The sequence below is a fragment of the Harpia harpyja genome, chromosome 2, assembly GCF_026419915.1.
Source record: "Harpia harpyja isolate bHarHar1 chromosome 2, bHarHar1 primary haplotype, whole genome shotgun sequence".
Classification (NCBI taxonomy): Eukaryota; Metazoa; Chordata; class Aves; order Accipitriformes; family Accipitridae; genus Harpia; species Harpia harpyja.
This window is the reverse complement of record NC_068941.1, coordinates 15046284-15054702: the sequence shown is the minus strand read 5'-3', so window position 1 is coordinate 15054702 and position 8419 is coordinate 15046284. Positions and strand designations below refer to the sequence as shown.

General features: G+C 41.5%; 1 long non-coding RNA gene across 1 annotated transcript; it reads left to right on the top strand.

Moving 5' to 3' along the window:
- Positions 1-2755: 2755 nt before the first annotated feature.
- On the top strand, positions 2756-6972 carry LOC128154897 (uncharacterized). Its single transcript, XR_008239474.1, has 3 exons — positions 2756-2886; positions 3130-3368; positions 6601-6972. It is a non-coding gene; the product is annotated as an uncharacterized LOC128154897 (long non-coding RNA).
- The last annotated feature ends 1447 nt before the right edge of the window (positions 6973-8419 follow it).

The window sequence follows — 8419 nt, the reverse complement described above, 5'->3', positions numbered from 1 at the left end:
AAAAGGGAGTAACCTGGGGAAGGTACAAGGTAGTACAAGACAGCCTCGCTCCTCTTCTTGTTACAGGGCCTGAGACTGAGGATCCAAATTACAATATTATAACACTATTCATAAAAATATTCAATAGGACTGACACATGTGGCTGTGGAAGTGAAGGTAACATATAAGGGCATGCCTTCAAGCCATAGTCTGAAGTTTCTCTTTTGTCTTCATGAGACAATGCAAGTCTGGGGAAGATGAATAAAGCTGAGGCTGTGATTCTGCAGTCACTCTGTACTGACACAAGCACAGGCTGCTTCCAAAGAGACAGAGCTTCACATTTTGACAATAGTCTGCCCTTATATTTGCTCAGGGTAATCAGGGAGTTATGCCTTCAGTTAATTCAGGCTTACTTGTCGATAGAATATAGGGCGTTACTCTGGTTTGCATGTAAAAAGAAGCAAAAGCCACAAAGGTAACGTTTTATAACTCCCTAAGTACGTAGGTAAGATTTCTCTTCTAGGTTTAATTTTTTCAAAAGCACTAAGGTGTCTGAGGCAATCTTATCTTACCTGCTAATTTTTACATAAATTTGATGGTGAAAATCAGCCGTCGTAACAGCAAAAAAGAGGGAGGAAAAATTATACCGGCAGGTTCAATTAGCCACGGGAGCCTCTCGCTAATGGGCACAATGCTCACTGTGCCCATGAGGAGAGCGGTTTGTCTGTCCCCTGAGAGGGTGCCTTGCAGCCCGCCAGGTGCCTGGATGTGGTGGTGGCATCACCTCCCTCCATCCCTGCTGTGCTCTGGCAGTAGGATCCAGTTGTGTGGTGAGCTCCAGCCTTTCTCCCTTTCTTGGTACCGGTGCTCTGTCCGCAGGAAATAGGGATGCGGAACCTCAGCTCCGTTGGCTGCTGCTGGTTCCCAAGATGCTGTCCTGTCACTGCACTGACTCTAAAGGTCACATCTTCACGGGCATGGCGCCGTCAGCTCAGACAGATGCACAGACTTCAGGAGAGGTACAGAAATGAATTATTCTATAATTAGCAGGAGAGAGGTACAAATCCAGAGAAACCACCCAAAAGCACTCCAGATTACTTGTATGTACTCCCCTATGCGAGTTTTTCATCCGCTTGTAGGGAATTCAGTAAATTTAAATCAAACTGAGGAAAGCATTTGTTCTCCTGATCCCTTTCCAACTCCTGATGCAGTTTCTTTTCTTTCTTGAAATGCAGTCTCTTTCTCCAGTACAACCAGTTTCCTTTGATGGTATCCCCTTGACCATTTTCTTCAGGCAAATGGCTGAAGGGATGCCTCCAGCTGATGTGCTCTTTTGGAAACAGCCTCTCAACATACAAAACATTCAAACGGTGTGAAGGACAGATGAAGCTGTACACGCTATTGCTAACTATCCAAACGGACACAATCTATGATTGGTTGGGGGGAGAAGGGTTGTTACTGCTCCTCCCGCCATTCCATTTTATACATGTCTGGTTTTATCCCTGTTAGATACTGTTCTTTCTTATCTGTCCAAAACACTTGTACAAGAGCATGTAGACAGAATGCAGCACTATCACTGATGGAAGCCTGTGCACTAAGTGGACTTGAGAAAGGAGTATGGGCAAAACAGAACTAAACCAAGCACGAGACTAGTTCTGAGTAAAAGGCTGAAAGAAGAAGAGCCTGAGGGGTGTTTAATTCTGTGGGGCGATATCTATCCCAACACAAAACCTTCCCAGTGCTTCTCTTTTCCTGAGGGAGGGGCAGAGCTTGAAATAATGGAAGAGTATCATAAGGCACACCACCATAAATGTAGGCTAAATGGGTCACCACAAAGGAGTTTATGTCACTGGCTTTGAAGTTTGCAAATACAGTATATAGGAGAACCATAGGTGCTTAGGTGTTCCCTGTTTGTGGTGGCTGACTTGGTGAGGTTTCAAACAAAAGAGAATGCATCAGTGTTCTGTCTCTACAGCTCTGCTTCACTACGCAAAGTGATTGTGCTTTTCCATCTACAAAGGAGAATAAAACATTTTTGTCCCCCTTTAAAATTTTCTTTTGTGGTGATGCCTGAAGCAGCACTGATAGCAGGCCACGTACCACAGTACTGCCTACCATACTGATCTCTGCTGTCTCTTGTTCTCACCATCTGCTGATTTGTGTTTTATGAAAGGTGTGAAGCAGAGATTATCTGTGTGCAAAACACAGCACAGTATGGCTTTGATCTGTGACCAGCTCTTATTATCAAACTCATTAATAATAACATGGAGTTCCCTGAGCACAGTTTTTTGTGGAATACTGTCCCCAGGAGGACTTAGCATATAATTTCCCCAGTGTTGAAAGAAGGCTGTCACTCAACTGGTGCACAGATAGCATTCCTCTTTTCTTCCTGACTACCTACTTTCATGAAACATGCTGAAAGATAACATACAAGAGAACTTTCCATCTCTGTCAATTTGAATTGCAGCTGGCCAGAGGTTCAGAATGATGAAGCTGGGAACTGGGAAATACCAGAACAATGACTTATGTTTTACCTTCAGATCCGCTGAGCTAAAAAGGGGCTGTTTATTTCCAGTTAAGGAAAAACGAAACTGGGATGATACTATAGCAAGCAGTGTGCAGAGCTAGTGTAAAACAGGCCACAGAGCAAAATTAAGGCTGCCTTACTAAGCTGTACCTTTAATGCTCTCCTGGGGTGTGGGACTCATTCATTTTGTTTGGGGTTTGGGGGGGGGGGGGGGTTGGTTTTTTTGAGTGCTGTGAGCATGACTGGATATTTTTTAGTCCTAGGATGTAGGCACCTCTTCAGCTTTCCTGCACATTGTACTGCATTGCCAGTAATGCATCTTTCTGCTAACAGAGGGCAATACAGAAAAGCGAACACACACACACAAAGCCTACTCTTCTGTAAGTGTGAATTCAAGCCATTTTTCCTTTGCTTCTTCATGTTAAGTCAGATCAATGTTTTGTGCATCATATAAAATCTTAAAGCATCTATAGCCAAATCTGTGATGAGGATATCCCAAATCACCATCCTCATGAAAACCTGCTTCAGTCCATAACAAGTCACTGTCTTCATACTGAGCTTTCTTGGAAGAAAAATCTAGAGGAAGTAAAATGGGTTCTCACTGTCTCTACTTTCTTTCCCAGCTTCTCAGAAACAATTCCATTAGAAGACAATCATTTCAGCAATTTAAAACCTGGTCTTAGAGGATGCTGAAGGATTTGCTTTGCTTCATGAGAATGTGCTTCAGTGTCCTCATGCAGAGATGGGAGAAAAAAAGTCACGCTGCCTCGTAGTCTGCAATGCTAATCGAGCAAATGCTGGGGAGACAGGCCAGCATTTTGTGGTTTCTGGCTGATTAACTGGCAATGGGATAACCAATCAAGTAAATAAATAATAATAGTATTTTTTTATCTTTATTAGATAGATTTGGATTTGGTAGGGATTAAATAGGAAACATCTGAGCATAATCTTCCTTTAAGTGCATAGCAGCCATTGATATTCATATTCTGTGCCCTGGGTGAAAGAAGAGTTCCCATTTGTCATCACTACTACAGTGCTTCTGTTGACAGAGCGGCTGCATCTCTTGTCCCTCTACAGCAGTTGCAGTGTATGCAACAGCAGCAGCCAGCAGCACTGTAACATAAATGTGTCCAAAATCATCCTTCAATTTAATTACCTATAAAACTTATTCTATAAAAGAGGGGAAAAGAATTCGCGATTGCTTTCCTTAAATAGATCAAATTTCAGTAATAATCCTGAAAGTTCCTTTACCTTTGATTTAACGAATGCAGGAGAGGCCTGGATAGTCACTAAATCAGCTGTCCATGGGTAGAAGGAGCTTGGTACTGCAGCAGAGATTCAATGCTCTAATTAAAAACTCTCAAGCTATTAGAATTTTCCATTATGAAAACAGAATGTTTGTTTGCCTCACAATTATGATGTTATCTTGACTCATCTCATATATCATAGATGTGTGGAAATTAATTCCGGGGGGGGGACGGACGACACTGAATTTAGAATGTGTTCTTTTATGTCATTCTCTTTTGGGAAGGTGGGGAAAAAAGAACACTGACCCTTTAAAGGTCCTAAAATTTGTTTCCAGTGCTTTTATATTGCATGCCAGTACCTGACTTTCCCCCCCAGCCCCCACCTCCATCAGAAAAAAAAATGCATCTGGATTTCATATATTTCTGAAGAGGTGCAATCCTGTAGGATCTATAAAGGGCTTAAATCCCTACTTACACTACAAATTCTTCCAATTTTCTGGGTGTAGGGCTTTGTACCACTGCCCGTATTTTCTCTGAGCAACCTATTCCAGGCTGGTTTCCATTTCAAAAGAACCTCTTCCATTTGAAAGCACTGTTTCTTTTGTTCCTTTCTAAATATTTCTTGGAGGTCATATTTCTAAATTATGTAGGCAAATCTCCACAAAAAAGGTAGATCGTATCAGGAATCAAAGTCATGGAAATGGTATTCTCTGCTAAATGGTATCTGGGCATGTTACTATTTAATATAAAGGCAAGAAGGTAATACAGTCCCAAGTACTTAGGAAGTCCTGTTGAGAAGAATGGCAGAACTGAAGAACAGAGAAGCCATTTGATGATTGTGTTTTCAGCTACAACCTGCAGTACAAAATTCTCTTGCTGTATATCTTCTTTTCAAGGTCTATTATAGATATAGATATAGTGTGTGTGTATATATATGAAAATGTGTAAGGTACTGGGCTAGGCAGTAATTGGTACGTGGTGACTTGGCAATAATGAATACTAGGATTCAGTAAATGAGCATGTAAGAAGGTATTTTCACTCCTTTGTGAGCAAAAGTCCCTTTCTTAATTAACAGAGAGAGGGCTTTTTGCAAAGAGGAATAGAAACCACCCAGGTTAGACTCCTCTTCTGAATTGCCTTTCAGAGGAGCCCTTTCCTCCCTACTGAGAGCCCAGCCTCCTGATTTTGACATCATGATTAAGTCTCCAGAACTGGAATACACCAGGATAAACATCTGTATAAACAGACACTTAACGTGTGTAAGCCTGTGCATGTTGAAACTAATTCTGAAAATAAACTCTCCTGAAGCAGACATTGCTTTTTGTAAAGCTTATTTCGCACTTCACAGTTCACTTCACCTGAAACCACCTTTTTCACATCTTCTGTGTGGTTGTTATTCACGGAAGACTGTTACAGAACTAGGCTATATCTGAATGGCAGAACTTGGGCATGCTCCCACACTCACAGACTTATGTGCACATCCAGTCACATCTCTACTTATATCAACCTAGAGAATGTGGATTTACAGTTTAGTTTCTGATACAGGATTTTTAGCAAGTTCATGATTTGAGAATAAATTTGCTAATATTTTTAGTCTGAAACAACTTGATCTGCATTTGTAACTTCTCAAAGGAAATAGTAAATATCTTTGTTGTTAAATGTGGAAATATTGGACTGTTAATTTTTCCCTGCATTGTTTTCTTTTCCTTTTTTTTTTTTAAACATATGCCTTTTCTTCTTTATCCTATCTGAATTTTCTGTTTGGAAGAAAGAATCTCCACTTGCCTGCCACTGAATTGTCATGGAGCTCATTACCTCTGACAAGACGAGCAGTGACATGGAATAATTAAACTTACTTCCTGCTGGCAAGCGGGAAATCTTTCCAACCCATGCTTTTTGATTTGACCTTTGACTAAACACATTTCTCTTTGCTATATGGATGGTATTTCATCCCCTGGGTGCAGTGTGTTGCTTTATCCTGGATGAGGCAGTGATTTCTACAGCATTGTTTTCAAAACTATGTTTGCAAGAAAGAAAATGTGATCTTTTATATTGTTGAATGAAGACAAAATTTTGCCTGTGCAAATCCTTGTTAGATGGCAATAAAATCTGGTTTTTCTGCCTATGTGAATTAATTTCCATAATGGAATTTCATTATTAATGCTTTTTAATGAAATTGTGTTGCTTTGTTTATACAATGTATTGTTTAATAATACAGGAATCTAAATCAGAGCTTTCTGGTGTAACCCAACATGTAAAGATAGCTCTTGGGAGGCTTCACAGAGACTCAGGAGTTAATTCATACTGAAATGGAGTAATGCTTCTATTATAAGTTTTTCCTTAGTTACAAGTAAAAAACATCTGAGAACTTAAAAAAAAAAAAAAAGGCAAAAACCCAGAGTGAAATGTAGCCTAGTTACAGTATGACATGAGTTTGCTTTAGTGGTATCCAGTCATTGCCTGTGGGTAACTGGCATTTTCCTACAGCAATTTTTCCTTCTTTTATTTTTAGGTCATTTGAATACTTATGAATATGGGCACCCTATAGACCTAAATGTGTGAAAAACACTGCATGGGAACCAACAGTACATGCTTACTCACACCATCTTCATAACATTGTCCAGCTGGGTTTGGTCAGAGAGAAAAACAAGGGGAATGTCATTCCTCAGCCTGCTAGAGGCCGATCTCTGGGGACCTCTGGTTCTTTTTCCCTGCTCTGTTTTTGCAATTAGTTTTATATTAGTCAAATCAGTCTTAGTATAGTATGTCCCCATCCCTAGGCAAGAAAGTAATCTTCCCTTCCTTGATTTCTCACTTTGACCTTATTTTCTTTTTCTTTTTTTTTAGTGAAGGTGCTTGCCTGCCAGGGATAACAGAGGAGAACATGTGGGCTCGAGTGCCTCTGTAGCAGAGGAGGGAGGATTAAACAAGGGTCCCCCCCAATCCTGAGGGTGTTAGCTCACCCAGCACTGATGGGAACACTGCACTGCTTGCAATTCTCCAGCCCCAGCTGAAAAAGACTTGTTTGCTGCTCAGTTTGTGAAAGAAAGACACTGGCACCTTTCCCCTCTGGAGAACGGATGGAGGTATGTCCCTGAAAATCCCCAAGGAACATCCTACTTTTCCATGCCAGCTTTGCTTTCTGATGCCCGTAGGCATTTTCCTGGGGAGCATGGGGTACCATGCGGACCATGCTCAGAGCTACCGACTTCAGCTCAGGTTGCCTCCCCACACAGCCAAGGGGCAGCCTGCACAAAGCAGAGCTGCCTGCGTTCTGCCTGGACACCACCTGCAGCATCACTGACAAGAATCACCCACTAGCGAAGGTCAGCTCCCTGTCATGTGGGAGCGTAAAGGCTGCGGAGCCGAGCGCTTCCACCTGAGTCTCTGGTCCACTCAGCACTGCTTACCGAGCACATCCCAAATAGACCTTTTGGGGGAATCTGTGGCATCAGGCTGTGGAAGGAGGGCTGGTGTCAGTGTGTTGTGCAGAGCAGGTGAGCTGGTTCAAGAAGATCTCATTCGAGTTGGGAACAGTAAAATCCATCGTCAGCAGTTGTACCGCTTTTTCTTTGCCTTTCTGTCCTGCTGCCTTCCCTGAGCACCATGCAGCTGAAAATTTACAAGGCTGACAGGGTCTAGCTTTCACCTACTGTGGTACCGCTGCGAGGCCATGATGATAAATGGGGTATTTTATCTTGAGGAAGTTAACTTTTGCAGCTAGACTTTGTTGCCAACTTCTTTCTCCGTTACTGCATGCCAGGGCAAATTCCCCCCTGCTCATGTCCTCAAACTTCTTGGAAGTATCTAGAGGAAGACTACGCACCCCTCCAGCTTCAGTGTAGGTCTGAGAATAGGCAAGAAAATAATCAAGGATGGAGCTGTGAAGGTTCTACCTCAAAGAAATACGGTATCATCTTCTTGGACTTATTTAATCAGAGGCTGGCGTTCTTTTTAGAAAAAAGTTTTCATTTTGTTTGAAATAAACCTTAAATAAGCTTAAGATTTCAACCTTAAATAATCCTTAAGATTTCTGCGCATGTTTTCCTACAGAACTGCATGGCTTTTGTCATTTTTCTAGGTGACAAGCCAAAGCATAAGGTCAGTGAGAATATTTTATGGTCATTGCTGTAACCCTGTTCACAAAGGCAGAAAGGCAGCTTGAAAAACAAGATGGGTTAGGGCATTTCATTGGTTGATTCATGTAGAAATTTTCCTGTATTTAAATGATTCCACCTAGTGTACAACTTTATTGCTTACAAAATAAATCCCAATTGACTTCCAAAGTGCTACTGGCATGGGGCACACTTATTATTCCAATGCTCTTGGCTCAAACATCATTTTTGCACCACCAGGGAATTTATATGTAACATTCTCTTATTACTCTTGACCTTCCAAAAACAACATGGGAAGATGACAAACGACAAATACAGTATCTCCCAGATATCAAAGATGATTCCTTAAAATTTGAGCCAAGGCCTGCCTGAGCAAGGCCTGAACAGCAGGACAGAGATAAGCAGAAAAGCAGAATTCTGAAGAATTTTAATGAGGCTCGTGCTGCCCCGAATGCTGCTTTTTGTTGTCGTTCCCCAGTCTTTGTGCCACTCAGTGTTTCAGAATTGGGGTTTCCAAATCATTAAAACATAAAAGAAAACAGCAAATGCTG